The sequence below is a fragment of the Acinonyx jubatus genome, chromosome C2, assembly GCF_027475565.1.
Source record: "Acinonyx jubatus isolate Ajub_Pintada_27869175 chromosome C2, VMU_Ajub_asm_v1.0, whole genome shotgun sequence".
Classification (NCBI taxonomy): Eukaryota; Metazoa; Chordata; class Mammalia; order Carnivora; family Felidae; genus Acinonyx; species Acinonyx jubatus.
This window is the reverse complement of record NC_069384.1, coordinates 120,137,195-120,154,190: the sequence shown is the minus strand read 5'-3', so window position 1 is coordinate 120,154,190 and position 16,996 is coordinate 120,137,195. Positions and strand designations below refer to the sequence as shown.

General features: G+C 45.6%; 1 protein-coding gene across 6 annotated transcripts in view; it reads left to right on the top strand.

Moving 5' to 3' along the window:
• ZBTB38 (zinc finger and BTB domain containing 38) overlaps nt 1–16,996 on the top strand; it is a 170,665-nt gene that overhangs the window by 140,956 nt on the left and 12,713 nt on the right. For 3 of the 6 annotated variants that reach the window (XR_008297965.1, XR_008297963.1, XR_001431808.3), the window contains one exon: nt 11,689–11,823. The exons of 2 other annotated variants lie outside the window; for them this stretch is intronic. The gene's annotated coding sequence lies outside the window, so the exon portion shown is untranslated. Of the gene's footprint in view, nt 1–11,688; nt 11,824–13,571; nt 13,977–16,996 lie in introns of those variants that run through there. One more of the 6 variants, XR_003420930.2, reaches the window with a different exon arrangement.

The following is a 16,996-nucleotide window of genomic DNA, read 5'->3' as shown; positions in this document are numbered from 1 at the left end:
ACCCCCGGTTGACCGGGTCCCACGCCCTCTGTCTCCCCTTAGTTGCTCTTTGCAGAGGCAATTTCCTCCATATCTGAGAACTCTTCACCTTCCTCCTCCCCAAATCCTGGCCGGCTATCAGTCTCCCTTCTGGAGAGAGGAACCCCTTGCCTTGTCCCCACCCCCTCCCCAGTATACTCCCCTTGATGCTGATTCTCCAAGGAAGGTCATCAGTGAGCAGGTGAGTTGGCTTGGGGTGCAGATTTTAAAATGAAATTCTCCCAAGTTTAGACAACTCCTGGAAGAACTGGTTATAGCAGAAGTATGATTACATTTCTTAAGGTTTTGTAAATTATGATTTCATTCTTGATGTCTAAGACCTCAATTCTAGTTACTTAGAATGTTTTGCTGAGAAGTGAAGAGCACTTTTTTCCCCAATTTTAAAAACTATGACTTCTATGTCACATAGGGGTCAGGATGTTATTCTTGTTATAGGAAACTTAGGTATACAGAGATTTAAAAGCTGGAACAGTGCTAATTTATGGAGAATTTTAATTCATTTATTCAAAATATGTTTAATTTGGGGTCTCAGGTGTTGTGTCCAGGCCAGGGCTATAGAGTTATAAGAGGTAGCCTGTGCCTTTGAGGAGCCAGAGACCGGGGAAGGAGACTGATGAGGCAAGGCACAATTACAAAATGAAACCCTGCGTCCCTAGTTGCTCAGAACCAGATTGGATTATGTTGGGTTCTGAGAGAGAGGGCACTGAGCTGGGCCTGACCGAGCCTGGGCTTCCCAGTGCAGGCAGGTCCAGGTAGGAGTGGCTAAAACACAGGAACATGGGTGAGTGCATGTGGTTCCGCAGGCCTGGGGTTCGGGTGGTGAGCCAGGAGAGGTACACAGAGGACACATCACCAGGGCCTCATGTGCCTTGCCAGAGATTTTGTATTTCTGACACAGATAGATGATGGGGGAGCAGATGAGCAGCTGAGTGCTAGGAGGGAAGGGCAGAGAGCGGTTCCAGAAGGTCCAAGCGAGAGGCCGTGTGAGGGCTTCAACAAAAAGGAAATGATCTAATGTGTTTGAAGGATGACTGTCACTGCAGTATAGGGAAGAGACTGCAGGTCAGTGAAGAAGGTCTCTGGAGCGCCTGTGTGGTTCAGTCAGTTAAGTGTCCAACTCTTTTTTGTTGTTGTTTGTGAGTGACTTTATTCTTTTTTTTATTATTATTTCTGGGGCGCCTGGGTGGCTCAGTTGGTTGAGCTTCTGACTTCCGCTCAGATCATGATCTCACGGTCTGTGAGTTCAAGCCCCTTAAGGGCTCTGTGCTGACAGCTCAGAGCCTGGAGCCTGCTTCAGTTTCTGTGTCTCCCTCCCTTTCTGCCCCTCCCCATTCACACTCTGTCTCTCTGTCTCTGTCTCTGTCTCTCTCTCAAAAATAAACATTAAAAAATTTGTTTTCAATTTAAATTCAAGTCAGTTAATATACAGTGTAGCCTTGGCTTCAGGAGGGGTAGAACCCAGTGCTCCTCCCAACAATTCCCTCCTTAATGTCTGTCACCCATTAACCCATACCCCCACCCACCTCCCCTCCAGCAACCCTCAGTTTGTTCCCCGTATTGAAGAGTCTCTTAAAGTTTGCCTCCCTCTCTGTTTTTATCTTATTTTTCCTTCCCTTCCCCTATGATTGTTGAGTTTCTCAATTTCCACGTAAGACTAAAACCGTATGGCTGTCTTTCTCTGACTTATTTTGCTTAGCATAATACACTCTAGTTCCATCCACATTGTTGCAAATGGCAAGATTTCATTCTTTTTCGTCACTGAGTAGTACCCTATTGTATGTATATACTTTATCTTCTTTATCCATTCATCAGTTGATGGACATTTGGGCTCTTTCCATAATTTGGCTATTGGTAGCATTGCTATAAACATTGGGGTACATATGCCCCTTCGAATCAGCACGTTTGTATCCTTTAGATAAATTCCTAGTAGTGCAATTTCTGGATCGTAGGGTAGTTCTTTTCTTAGGGTTTTTTGGTTTTTTTTTTAAACTATTTTCCATAGTGTTTTCCAGAGTGGCTGTACCAGTTTGCATTCCCACCAACAGTGTAAGCGTCCAACTGTTGATTTCAGCTCAGGTGTTGATGTTGGGGTTGTGAGTTCAAGCCATGCACTGGGCTCCACACTGGGTGTGGAGCCTACTTTAAAAAAATGTAAGTAACCAATGACTCTCACTGCAGTGCAGTGAAGAAACTATTTTTTCTTCCCTTGCAATATATTTTTGAAGAAATTATGTTGTTTGTCCTGAAGAGTTTGTCACAGCCTGGGAATTAACAAGACAGCTTCCTAAGTTGGGTTATGTTCTTCCATCAGGAGGTACATACTGTCTGAGATACTGGATGTACTTTCAAGGTAGATCTGATAGGATTTATGAGTGGTTTAGGTCCCAGGAGGTGAGAAAAACAGAGAGGTCAAAGATGACTCCCAGGTTTTGGGTCTGAGTCATTAGAAGAGTGGAATCACCTGTAGACCACTAGCTTATGTGGACCAGAAGTTCGGAAGGGGGACTGGCTTTGGGTATGAAGCTGAAAGTTGTGTTTCATTCATTCAAAACATATTTGAGCTAGGTGCTGGGAATACAAAAACAGAAAAAACAAATTGTCCCTGTAGCTTATGATCTAATGGGGAACACAAAAAGCTAACCAATTACAATTTCAGTAAGTAATGTGAAGAAGAGGTGCCATGAGGACATTTAACAGGGGGCCTAAGCTAGTCTGGAAGTTCGAGGGAAGTCGTCCTTGAGGAAGTACCTTTTGAATGAAATCTGAAAAAGGAATAAAGTTGAAAGAGGAGAGGAGCACCTGAGTGGCTCAGTGGGTTAAGTGTCTAACTCTTGATTTCAGCTCAGGTCATAGTCTCACGGTTGATGAGATCGAGCCCCACATCCAGCTCCATGCTGTCGGTGCAAAGCCTGCTTGAGATGCTCTTTCGTTTCCTCTCTGTCTGCCTCTGCCCTGCTTGTTCTCTCTCTTGCTCTTCTCAAAATAAGTAAATAAACTTAAGAAAGAAAGAAAGAAAGAAAGAAAGAAAGAGAGAGAGAGAGAGAGAAAAGAAAGAAAGAAAGAAAAGAAAGAAAGAAAAGGAAGGAAGGAAGGAAGGAAGGAAGGAAGGAAGGAAGGAAGGAAGAAAGAAAGAAAGAGAAAGAAGGAAAGAAAGAAAGAAAGAAAAAGGAAAGAAAGAAAGAAAGAAAGAAAGAAAGGAAAGAAAGGAAAGAAAGAAAGAAAAAGAAAAAGACTTTCTGGGTAGAGGGAATAGCATGTACAAAAGTCTGTTTCTAGGGGGAACACAGTGCGTTGGAAGCCAATGGTGGCCAGAATGCTAGAGAGGTGGGTCTGAGAGGAGACTGGAGGCTGAAAGCCATACCCTGCAGTACCCCCAGGTCATGCTAAGGATTGGGATCTTACACTAAGAGCAGCAGAGAGCCATTGGATTGTTGGGACAAGAAGAATTTTTTAAATCAGCTTTGTATTGTGAAATGTCACCAAAGCTGAACTGTGGGGAATGACACAGGACAATAATGGCCAGAAGTAGAGCAGGCAGGAATCTGTTGCAGTGGTCCAGACTGGAGATGATGGTGGCGTGGGTTATGTATTGACAGTGAAGATGAGAGAAAAGAGGAGAGAATGAGTGCTATTTAGGAGACAAAATCAGCAGAACTTGATACTGGATGGATATGGAGAAGTGAGGGCTGGGGAGGGGTCAAGGATAACCTTTTGTTTTCCTATTTGTTGACACTATGGGAACGTAAGATGTCTCCTATGAAGCTTGTATAGCAAAAGAAGACCGAATCCTGGAAAACACCAATATTTGGTGATTGATATTTGATGAGTAAATAAAAGTCTGTAAGAGGCTGGCACAGAGAAGGGAACAGAGAAGTAGGAGGAAAATTGGAGGAGTGACATCTAGGCAGCCAGAGATGAAGAACCTCTCAGAAAGGAGAGAATCATCAATTGTGTCAACTCGGCTGAAGATAAAGCCGAGTAAAGAAAATCTGGAAAGTGCCCTTTTGCACTTAGCAACTAGAAGGTCACTGGAAGCGATATACTGGTAAAACAGTTAACCATCACCTTGGAGAGCAGGAAAGCCGGATTTATAGTACTTGCCAATGTCTGTCGTGTAAAACACTCCTGCCACGGATGATTTTAAGCTGCCAACGTGATGTCACTGAATGCAGAGTTGAGAAGAGAGACTCCAGTTGGCTCATGAGAGCCGGTATGAGCCTGCTGAGTAGTTTCAGTGTGGTGGTACAGGTGGAAACTGGGGGGGCAGATGCAGGAGCAGAGAGGAAGAGAGTCAGCAAGGGTTCTTGTTTCCAGAAGCTGAGCTAGGAAGGAGAGAGGAGAGAGAAAAGGAGCTGTAAGTGGAACCTGACGCTTGGAGACCAGGATTCCACCACGTGGGGTGAAACAAAGGATGAGGAGGCAAGAAAGTTGAGGGTATTGGCGAGAGACTCAGTTGTAGCCAAGAACTGGAAAGCCTGGGTTTAATACAAGGAAGTACAGACCTCAGTGTCTGATAAGACACGCACAAATGGAGGAGGCCTGAAGGCTCTCTTACAACTACTTTCATATTTGTCTCTCACCATCATCCTGTTGTGTTGCCAGTGATTATTGTCTTCATCTGAGAGCTGTGGGCACAGAGCGTAGAGAAGCCAAGGGGCCCAGAGAGACAGGGCCAACACCTGTCAGTTTTCAGGAAATGGTTCTCACCACCCCCAGCTGACTCCACATCGACTGAGAGATTTTTTGGAAGGTGGGGGACTGGGCCAATGACAACTGCTGTGCTTTCCTCAGAATGAGTGTTTATTAGCTTGAGACTCGAATACCCCGAGTCCTATGTCTTTCTTTTTTTGTTGTTGTTTTTTGTTTTTTGGTCAATGTGTTCTTCTGTGGCAGTTCGTGTAGGCAGACCTCATTTCACTGCGCATCACTTCACTGTGATTTGCACTTACTGCATTTTTGGGTTTGTTTTTTTTTTTACACATTAAAGGTTTGTGGCAACCCAGCATTGAGCAAGTCTGTTGGTGTCTCTGTGTTACATTTTGGTAATTCTTGCAATATTTCAAGCTTTTTCATTATTATATTTGCTATGGGGATCTGTGATCAGTGTTTACAACTCACTGAAAGCTCGGATGAGGCTTAACATTTTTTTTATCAAGGAAGTATTTTTTTTAATGAAGGCATGACACTGTTTTGAGGTTTTTGTTGTTTTTTTTTTTAAGTAGGCTTCACGAAACCCAGCATGGAGCCAAATGTGGGGCTTGAACTCGCAGCCCTGAGATCAAGACCTGAGCTAAGATCAAGAGTCAGACGCTTAACCAACTGAGCCACCCTGGTGCCCCTGTATATCGGTTTTTTAAATGTAATGCTATTGCACAATTAATGGACTATAGTATAGTATAAACATACTTTTACACGTATTAGAAAACCAGAAAATTCAATTGACTTGTTTTTTCGTGATACTCATTTTATTGTGGTGGTCTAGAGTCAAACCCACAATATCTCCAAGGTGTACTCCTGTATGACCAGGCACTCTTCTAAGCATCTAATTAATGTTAATTTATTTAATCCTCATATCAATCCTGTGAGATAGACGTTGATATTATCATCCCCATCAACGTTTAATGTGGTTATCTTTTGGTGTACAGTGCCACAAAACTTAGTGGCTTAAAACAGCCATATACAGTGTTCTCGGATCATATGGTTCTGTGGTTTAACTGGGATCAGCTGAGCGGGCCCCTCGTGCAGGTATAGTCAGATGGTGGCATCGTCTAAAGTCTTGACCACCCTGGGCATCTGAGCAGTCCCAGCCCAGCATGGATTCAAGGGTGGAGGGATGGACTATACTTCTCAATGGGGGAGTAGTAGGCACATACAACGAGGGAAGGGATTGATGGCAGGCATCTTTAGGGACAAGCTATTCTACAAGAGCTAATCCCCAATGAGAAAACCAAGCACAGAGAAGTTATCTTACCCAAGGTCATACGGCTGGTATGTGGAGAAGCAGAGTTCCCCAGCAGTTGAGTTCCAGAGCCGGCTAATAGAGGCAAAGGGCACTGAAGCCCGAGAGCACAGACCTCTCACCACAAAGCTGTGGTGGGTACGAGCACAGCATTATTTGTAGTAGAACCGGAGAGTTCCTGGGATTAGCTGTCAAGGATTTGGGAGAGCGGAAGAAATTCTGAAAATACTTTAAATGGAAATAAATGAGGAGGGTACAAATTGAGTCAAATTTCGAGGACTGTCTAAATAAGGCTCTTTTCATGTTGGGGGTGAAAATGGGGTCTTGTGTGGCCCAAAGCAAATGGGAGACTTCATACTTTTGCTTGCCTCTACCCAATCAGGAAAGAATAGAAGTATAGCGAGGAGTGGGGGAGGGGTGTATTGTTTGTTTGTTTGTTTTTCTTATAACTAATCAAAATCTGAAACTTTCAGTCAGCTACTCCAAAGGGTAAACTATGGGGGGAGCCTATGACTGGACCAAGGAATTTGAATCTGAGATATAGACTGGCCCCCGAAAGGATCTTCATGCCCCTTCTGTGCCCCCCGTTGTATAATGTCTAATGTATAATGCTCTGAAAATCTAGGTCATCACTTAACTTTTATACATTGCGGACCCTCTGATGGAAGAACATCTTCCATTAGGAAGGCCATCTAAAAGAAATTGCCATCTCTAATTCAAAAATTTACTCACTTCACATAAGCGATAGGCTACTGCCAGAGAGAAGCTGACTCAGCTCTGATGCTTGGCCAGTTTCTCTCCCGAAATCTGGCCAGCTGAGATACTATGTAGCTTAGGTGCTGTTCATTTCTAGCTTCTCAGTTTTACGGGGCTAAAAGGCCACATCCCACACCTTAACTGGAACATGCCCAATATCTGTGTAAATGTGGTTATAGTGGGAAGAGCAGCAAGCCATTTCCCAGGTCAGACCCCTTCATTTCTGATGTTTCTCTTCCTGAAGAGAAACCCAGGGCCACGATTTTTGTCATCATGATGGGAACCAGCCTCCTCTGCTAGTGCTCATGTGGACTGTGGCAACATACCAGCCACTGGGAACTCCTCACCATTCAGTGGCATCCTTACACCTAAGCAGGAAGGCCCCACCCTGGCCCTCCTCCGGAGGTCCCCCCTCCCTCCAGGCAGAGTCTGCATGCAGGGCCAACAATGAGGTACCCACCCAGAGTGCTCAGGACCTGAGAATTCTCTGCCCACTTGCAGGGCCTGCTCGGATCTCTTCCCTGCCAGGGTCACTCCCCTAGACCCCAGGGACAGGCAAGGAGCAGGTGTTTGCAAGGGATGTGGACGGAGTTTGTGATGAAGTTTCAAGATCACATGTGTATGTGCCCAAAGCCCCGGCAGTGTGGGAAGGAGCAGGGCGGAGAGTAAGAAGAAATACAAGGACACCCTGGGCCCAGCCTTTCTCATGCTGTCTCACCCCAGTCAGGAACACCACAGACTGGGTCCTCTAAATCCAAACCTGGCCTCCCAGATTATTAGGAAGGTATGTTTACCGAAGGAAGAGAATAGAGCATATTAAATTAAGAGCTTACTCACCTGACTTATAACCTTCAAATTTAGATACATGATATACTACCATTGACCCTCAACCAACACGAGTTTGAACTGTGCGAATCTCCTTATATGCAGATTCTTTTTATAAATACAGTACAGTGCTATAAATGTATTTTTCTCTTTCCTATGGTCTTCTTAATAAGATTTTTCTAGCTTACTTTATTATAAGAATACAGTATGTAATACATCTACAACATATACATAATTGACTGTTTATATTATCAGTGAGGCTTCTGGTCAACAGTAGGCTATTAGTGGTTAAGTTTCTCGGGAGTCAAAGGTTATACACAGGTCAGGTCCCCAGTCCCTGCATTGTTCGAGAGTCCACTGCATAGGCTTCCATCTGTGCTCTTGCCTTTGACCTTGTTGAACTTTGGGGGGCTGTCACCACTCCCCAGAGTATCTGGCTTTTCATCACACTGTGTCTGAGTACAAGTTCCTAGCAATATTGAAAGGTCCATTCTCACGCCACTCCGCCCCCACCCACAGACATGATCATTTCTCAATGTCTAGGTCAAAAGTCCCTTCTAAAGAAAGCTTCTTCCTTAAGGTGTTTTGTGAGACCAACCCTCAGACGTCGGCTTGCCTTTGCCTCAGTCCGGCCCCACAGCTCTCTGGCAAAATCCTTTTTCAATTCCACCTTTCCACCTTTCAATTCCCTCAGACGGCACGCTCCTCCAGGCAGAGTCCAGAGCTTCCTGATTTAGCTGTGTTTCCAGCATCAGCACAGCAATGCCAAACATGAGTCCTCTGCTAAGGGTGCTGATTCTCCATTCCAGGGTGACCGACTGTCACTGTGTGTCCAGGAAGGAGGGTTTTCCCGAGAGGCGGGGCTTTTCAGTGCTTAAACCAGGTCAGTCTTGGAAAACCCAGGATGACTGGTCACCCTAACGGGGAGGAGTTTCTTCAGAACGGGAAGGGGCATCAGCAGCCACAACAGAAGTAGAACTAAGCCCCCATCTGTCCTGCTAAGTGTGGTGGACAGCTCTGGGTTTTCCTGGTAGACATCTCTGGGGTTTCCTGCTGAGTCCTCTTCTAGTCTGATGGTGAAAGCACCTGAATTTCCTTTAGAAATCACCTCTCCCTCGCTTCTCAGCCCCACCTTCAGACCATATCGATCAGGTTGGGGGTGGCTGGTAGGTGGGCAACTCATAACCTTGTACTAGTATACTGGATTTCTACTTCTCAGCACAAGGGCAAGGAAACTGAGCCACGACCCTCTCAGCTGCCACGGACAGAATAGTTGGCTTTAAGCAAAGCAGGATGTGAGGGCTTAAGAAAAATGGTACTGTCTCTTTCCTCTCTCTCTTTCTCTCTGTCTCTCCTATCTCTCCCATTTCTCTCTGCTCTACTTTCCTCTCTACTGGCTTCAGTCTCAGACTGGTTCTCTCCAACTAACGGCAAAGATGCCTATGCTGAAGGGAATAAAGTCCCCACTCCCCGCAAAATCTTCAAAGAGAACAGAGACACATCTTATTTTTTTTACTTTTTTTTTAAGTTTATTTATTTTTGAGGCAGAGAGAGACAGAGCATGAACGGGAGAGGGGCAGAGAGAGGGAGACACAGAATCGGAAGCAGGCTCCAGGCTCTGAGCCATCAGCCCAGAGCCCGACGCGGGGCTCGAACTCACGGACCGCGAGATCGTGACCTGAGCTGAAGTCGGACGCTTAACCGACTGAGCCACCCAGGGGCCCCGAGACACATCTAATAATAAACAGCAGAGTCTGAATTCCTCTAACCAGCAGAGTCTGAATTCAAACCCAGAACATCCAACATCATCGTAATCTCTACTAATAGAGGTTTTATGCCCCTCCTTCTGGGACATGCTGAAGAAAAGTCCATCAAAATGACCACAGAACACACTGTGTTTGGCTAAAACTAACTGAGCAAGGGACTTGTGCCAAATGCTTTCATCTGAGCAAGAACCGGGAAAGAAGGTATTGTTTTCACCATTTAATAGAGGCAGAAAGGCCCGCGCCCAAGGACTTCACCACTCACAGTGATGAGAATCTACATAGGAAATGAGAACTCAGTTTACTAGCAGATCCTCAAGCTGGGATATTGTTTCCTCTGCAACTACACCCCTGCCTGTTCCACTCCCCGCCTCACTCGTGCTGCCCGAAGAACACCGAGCCTTCACTCCTCACCGCTTATGTTTGATCATTCAATGACTTTTACAGATGAACGCAAACACATCAGAATAGGTGAGCCCAGGAATTCCCTTGGTTAACAGAAATGACTGCTCTCTGCTTAATAAAAGGGGAAAGCAGGCTAATGCGTTGGTAGGTGTTTATTCATTATGTATGTATTTAATGAGCTGGTACATGGTAAAAGAAAAAAAATTTTTTTTCAAATACAGTGAAAGGGGACACAGAGAAAAATAAGTTACCCTCGCATTCTGCCCCAGGGTTTCTCCCAGGAGGCATGCACTGTTCTAGATCTTGGGTAGTCCTCCACAGACATCCTATGCATATCCAAGCATATATGTATATTTTATATATTAGCTATATATATTATACGAACTTACGAACTTACATATTTTTGTTTCCTTCCTTTTTTACACAAATGTGAGAACGCTACACATAGCATTCAGTACTTAATTTATTTAACAATAATAATATCCAATAATCTGCAATATCATGGAGAGCCTTTCGGGGGACACAGGGGGTCTGTCTTCTTCTTGTTATGCCTACATCGTACTCTATTGTATGAGTCTCTAATAAGTGTCCTACATTTGTTTCCAATCTTTATTTGCGCATTTTAGACCAACTTTTATAACAAAGATGGAAACAAACAGGAAGAGAGTTTTCTGCTTAACTCTCATCTAGAAAATCCAGTGAACAGAAGCTCCAATCCCTTCTGAGTCTCCTGGTAGCTTGAATCAACATAATTCAAATTCTGAGCTCTCAAGCGTAAGTCTTCAGAACATTTTGCTCTGTATTCAATGCAAACTAAACAGAAGTTCCTCTGTCTTCAGGGTCTTTTGTTGTTTAGGCAAAAATGGGATGTGGGAAGGAAACAAGGGAAGAACCTAAGATGGATGGATGAAAGTTGGAACCAGGAAGCCCTCCACCTCATCTCTGAGCCCCCTTCGTGCCACCTTAATTTGTTCTCTCTGCGCTCCCAGCCTTCTCTGTGTCTCCCTGCCCGCAGTGCAAGGTGCTGGCCAGGCCCACCGGACCTCACAAAGCATCCGTCAGAGACTGATTGCCGTCCCTGTGCACTAATTGCCAATTCTGGAAGAGAATATCTGATTCCTGCCCTCCCCCAACCCCCGTTGAAGAAATTGGTTCCCTTTGGTCAGTTTAGTCTGGATCCAATTAGCTCTGGTTAAAGGGACAGAGCCCTGTCAGAAGATAGCTGCAGAGGCCCAATCCTAACCGGAAACGCAACCTTCAGAGAAGGGAGGGTGGGCTAGGAGAGGTTAAGTGCTACCACGAGGTCCTGCAGGGGCAAGAGCTGCTTAGTCAGTGACTGTATCAGCATGACCTTCGAGACCTGTCATGATGGCTTCGACTTCGCCATCCAGCTTTCCAGCCCCAAGTCTCCGATTACGGACGTACCTGGACAGTTGTAAAAAGGTCTGCCTGGCTTAGAGGCAGGCTCAGGCCTTGTCCCACAACAACGTTTCACATGTTTTTGTGCATGAGATGGCACGTGGCGAGGTGTGCGATTTGGGAAGGTGCTGGGAAAGGATGTCTCAATCCACCCCCATACCCCCCACCCCGGCACATACTACACATTAAAAAGTGACCTTGTTTCAACAGTTGTTTCTACCTCCCTTTGCCAATTTGCAAACATGTTCTTAAGACAGTTTATAAACCTGTTTATGCGAAACTTGTTTTCGAATGCGTTCTTTTTGAAAGCATATTTATTTAAAAAAGAAAGCATGTTTATATTTGGAAAGCGAGTAACGTAAACAAGCTGTCAGCGTTTGACAGAGGGCTGATGGAGGCTGGGGTAGGATCTGTGCCTAGATTGCTGCCTGCTGTAGCCTCCAACCCCCAGGAAAAGTTTAGCATGAAAGCCCAGTCTGCCCTACCCCCCATAGGCATAAATCTCATGGTTTCTCTCTCAAGAACACTGAACCGGACACGCGAACCGTGGAGGGGACTCCATCCTTTCTGCAGAGCCGAGGAAAAAATCTTGCCAGCAGAGGTCACTGACGCTCCAGCTTGCGATTTAGCAGCAGCCCAGGCAGGAGGCCAATCCCGGTAAGGTTGTGCCCACTCTTCTTCCAGCTCCTGTCCATTCACTTGCTCCCTGCTTTGCATACTGAAGGAAGTAACTGTCAGTGTTGCCATAACAAAAGTGTGTGCATGCTATCAACAGTTTTTCTAGGTAGTACCTACCCTTTCATATCCCAAACCTAAGAGTTTTTAGTTTAACATTAAGTTAATACTCAGGATAAGATGGGCAATAACTTGAAACACAGAACATCAGGTTCTGCTTCAACCTTGGTTTGCACTTGACCAGGTGTAGCCCATCCCATAAACCAGTTATATCTGCCTCTTGCCTGAATTACTAGGAAGCCACCCCACCACACACACAGGTAAACACACACACAGTGGCCTGAGGTAATATGCAAAGACCCCTGTAATGCAGGGATGGGTGCTGTGGTATGGCATGGAGTCAGACAACCCAGTGAGAGGGGTGAAAAGAGAAGGCACCTGTTGACTGCCTGCAAAGAATGAGGGGCATTTAGGAGCTGCCGATGGGCCTATAGCTAGCCTTGGACTAGCTGCATACATCAGACCTACTTGCCAGCATTCTGTAGTGCCACGAGATGCTACGAGTGGTCATCTGTCCATTAAGGGTGGAGGGGAAGAAACTGCATCTATAGGATGCGGGAGAGGATAGTAGGGCCAAAAACACACAAAGAAACAAACTATTGACCTGCCATATGACAGCACCCACCTTATATACTGGCAGGGGCTAAGATGCTGCCAGCCTCAGAGGCCAAATGAGAATATTAACTTCTCAAGCCATTAAGATATATCGTATGGCCTGTTCTCCACCCCGGCAGCCATGGAATTGCACCTCACAGCCACCGGGCCACAGATGTGTGATGGTCCTGAAAAACCAGAAGGAGGTACAGGGGTACAGTGGCAGCAGGAATCCCCAGTGAGAGGAAGGAAGCCGCCCACTAGCCTGGGAAGAGGTCTGAGGAAGAAGCATGTGACCTAGGCCTAAGTCAATCAATTGCATTTTCCACAGTCACAGCGATTGGCTCAGCAGTGTGCATGTGACTCACCCAGAGCCAATGAGACTTAAGATTCCCTGGAAAGTTGTAGGAGAGAAGGTGTGTTTGTACCCCCGGCGAGACTTGGAGCTGAAAAGATAGAGTCCGGAGATACTGGATTCTTCTTGGCAGCTGAGCTTTGTGGGGCCACCTTGAAGCTCCTGAATTGATAACTGATACGGTGTAAGAACCTCAAGTGGAGGGAAATTGGGTGCTGATAACATTGTTTGAGCCCTGAACGCAGCCATACCTGAAGTTAATTTTACTCCTAGGCTTTCCGTGTGCCAACAAACTCCCTTTGTGCCGATTAGAACTGCACTCCCGTGCCCCCTGGGGTGAAAGAGATGAGGTAAGTGTTCTTGGAGCCACTTCTGCCGTCTGATACCCTTAGGGTTCTTTGTGTTGAGGTTGATCCGAGATAAACCCAACTGGCCAGAGCAAGCTGCTCCCGCTTCAGGAGTCCCCTGAAGCTTGCTCCCTCACAAACATCTGGACTATTCTGAATCTTTCTGACCATTCCTGGCTCCAGAGTGGGAGCCAACAACTTCAAGGCATGAATCTGAACTCTTAAGATCCACACAGGGGTACCAGCATTCCCACTGCATATCACCTACAGAAAACAATACACATTTACAAGCATCTCATTGACACTGAAGTTAAAACTTCAACTTTAAACGTTTTTCTAATGTTTGTTTGTTTGTTTGTTTGTTTGTTTCAGAGAGAGAGAGAGACAGAGGCAGAGAGAGGGAGACATAAAATCCAAAGCAGGCTCCAGGCCCTGAGCTGCCAGCACAGAGCCCGACACGGGGCTTGAGCCCACGAACCACGAGATGACCTGAGCTCAACTGACTGAGCCTCCCAGGTGCCCCTGAAACTTCGACTTTAGATGTAGAAGAGCTTCTAGCAGGAGAGAGATGAGAAATTGGATCATTCCCATAATCACTAATTTAGATGTGTAAAGTATCACTGCTTTCCCCTTTCTTTATTCAAAGTTCTGCCCTTATTCCCTTCCTTAAGTGATGCCAAAAAATAGGGTCGGGGGGTGCGCCTGGCTGGCTCAACTGGTAGAAGTTGCGACTCTGGGTGGTGAGTTTGAGCCCCACCTTGGGTGTAGAGATTACTTAAATCAGTAAACTTTAAAAAAGTATATCTAGGGGCTCAGTCGGTTGAGCATCCGACTTTGGCTCAGGTCATGATCTCGTGGTTCCTGAGATCGAGCCCCCACGTCGGGCTCTGTGCTGACAGCTCAGAGCCTGGAGCCTGCTTCCGATTCTGTGTCTCCCTCTCTCTCAAAAATAAATAAACATTCAATTAAAAAAAAAAAGTGTATCTAGGAATCATTTCTGCTTTTGATCCTTTTTGGGTTTTTTAACTGAAGTTAAACATGCCCGCAGCACAGTGCACAAATCTTAAGTGTACAGCTTGATGGATTTTCATATGTAGAACAAATGATCTGTTCCCTTTGGGTCTGTGTCCTCATCTGTCAAGCGACTGTTAGTGAGGCAGCAATCCCCAGAGATTTCCTCCAAGCCAGTGACCCCATTCTGGATGTTTCCATGCAGTGGCACCTAGATCCCTGTTGCAGTGTGCCTTTTACCCCACGCCTGATGCAGTGGCTCCGCGTGGTTGGCCGCGGATAAATCTTTTTAGGCTGAGTTTCCTCAGGACTGCCTCTGACGGTGCCTCCATGGCCCACAGCACGGCCACAGTCATCACTGTGTCCTCAGCACGCGCTGGTAAATGAGCACGTGGAGAGGGTTTAATAGATACTTTACTGGAGGGGTGGATGGATGGATGGATCGATGAGTGGGTGGATGGGTCTCAATTCCAAATCCTTCAGGGAGAGAAAAAGAACTAAACAAAGAAGAAAGCTGGTTCTGAGGAAATCGGGCTGTTGTCTTGACAGGAAAGAGGATTCCCTGGCCATCCAGCCAGATGCTTATTGTTCAAATCAATTTCCGGTTCCACTGTAGTATAACTGCACAAACTGCTTAGAAACCCTCTGGAGTCCAGCATACTGCTTTAAGCCATGAGGAAAGCAGAGTGTTTATAAATTGTTGGCTGAAGGGTTTGTGTTATGCCTGATAATGTTAAATCAGGTAGGGGGAAAGCATGTGTATCATTTAAGATGCTTTGGACAGCAATCCATAGAAAAGCCAGCTTAGCAAGATGTCCCCAAGTAGGCATCTCTAAATCTCAGTCGTATCAGTAAGGACTTGGGCCTTTATTCACATCTGTCAGCTCTGCATATGGTACCTACCCTCAGAAGATGGCCAGAGCAGCAGACCCTCACACAAGTCCAAAAGCAAGAAGAAAGGGCAGCATGGCGGCACTTTCTCCCTGCCTCAAAGGCCCTCAGCAGTCCACAATTTAGACCAATCGCTGGCAAGGAAGAAAAGCATGGCTGCAGTAAGGGTTAGCCTCTGGGATTGACTCATGGTCACCGAATAACTGTACAAAATCAGGGTTCTTTGAGCATGGGAAGTGAAGACAAAAATTATGAGGGAGCAACCAGCATGTTTTCTATGGCATGGACACATTGGCAGTCACTGGCGATCATCCAGACCAATCCAAATTCAACTAAATAAATTATTTTTTAACTTTAAATAATCCATTTCCACAGTAAAATTGGTTGATAGCCATTGACCAGGCAACCAAGGGCCCTGCATATAAAGCTCTAGTAGCTTCTACAGGCCATCGGTGACAATGAAGGCCTTCTTGCTCTGTTTACCACAGATTCTCTCCAGCAAATGTAGAGACTTGATAAGTGTGTCGGCCTCTTCCTGGGTAAAGGTCATGGCTCTCGGAGAAAGCGGCTCATTGTGTGGCCTGGCAGAACAGCCATCACTTGTTCCTTCTTAGTGAAACTCAGCAGTCTGGGACCAGGACTGAGTACCCTTCAGCTTCCCTTGCTAGCTCCACCTCAAGAGCACACCCACATGAGCCTGGATAAATGACTCTGTGAGGGAGGCATGTGGGGGTGGGCAATGACCCTGGGAGGGCCAGAGACCGAGGGCAAGGGGTGATTTCCCAGGAAGTACCAAAAATGTCACCTAAGAGGCTCATGTACTAACAATTAGCCTTTTATTCCCACCCTCTCTCTGCAGTTATGCGGGCAGGACCAAGGCTACCCTGGATGTAGTGTGTGTGTGTGTGTGTCAGAGAGGGAGATCAGGATTAGCATATGTGAATGAGCAAGAGAGAAGTGGCAGGGCCAGAGGGGCCAGAGAGTGAGTTGTACCTGTTGTGATCAGTTCACCCCCAGGGATCACCCTGAGTCCACATGGTGGCACTCTTTTCCCTCCCTCCCAGGTTTGGGAGGAGTGCCTGGGACCAAGTGAGTGAAAGAACTGATGTATGCTGAATCATAATCACTCTCATGGGCTCTCTTGGCCTCTTTTCTACCTTCTTCAGCATTTTGCTACCCTCATCCTTTCTCCTTGTCTCCACACTTGCCTGCAATAATTGGAGCCCACTTCCCCCAAGAACAGGAAATGTGTACCATTAGAGGCACTGAAGATAATTTCAGGGACACATAGACAAACGTTTTATAGTTTAATGGATATGCCTTTCTTGACCCTTGTCATTCCCAAAAACAATAGTAAGTTGTATATTGGCCATGAGAATTCCATTGGTTCTTGAGTTCTTCCTCCAGGAAAAGAATGTTGAACTCTCTAGAGGCTGAAGGAAAACAAGGCCCAGATGGAGGGAATTTGAATGGCATCTTGGAACATAAAAGCAGTGATTTAACTCTTAAAAAATCACATCTTTGGGCTCCAAATCCAGTGCTTCTCTCTCTACATCATACACACGTCTGTTAAATGTATCTGTCTCATCTAGAGGATTTTCTTTTTTTCTATTAACAAAGATCTTGTACATTACTCAGTGGAAATAACTGCTTTCTAGAGGACAATGTAGGGAGCTGGTAATTTCTGGTTCTACCCTGATTTCCAATTCTACTTTCATCTAAGTCTCTCAACACATCTTTAAATATCTTTCATTTAATTTCCTCATCCAGGAAATTACAGTACATTACCGATATTCTAATGAGTTCTTAGTTAAGAATTTCAAAGGTAACAACTATCTGTAGCCAGGTTTCAAAAAAAAAGTTTAATTGAAATGAAATTCCAATACCCCAGATAAAA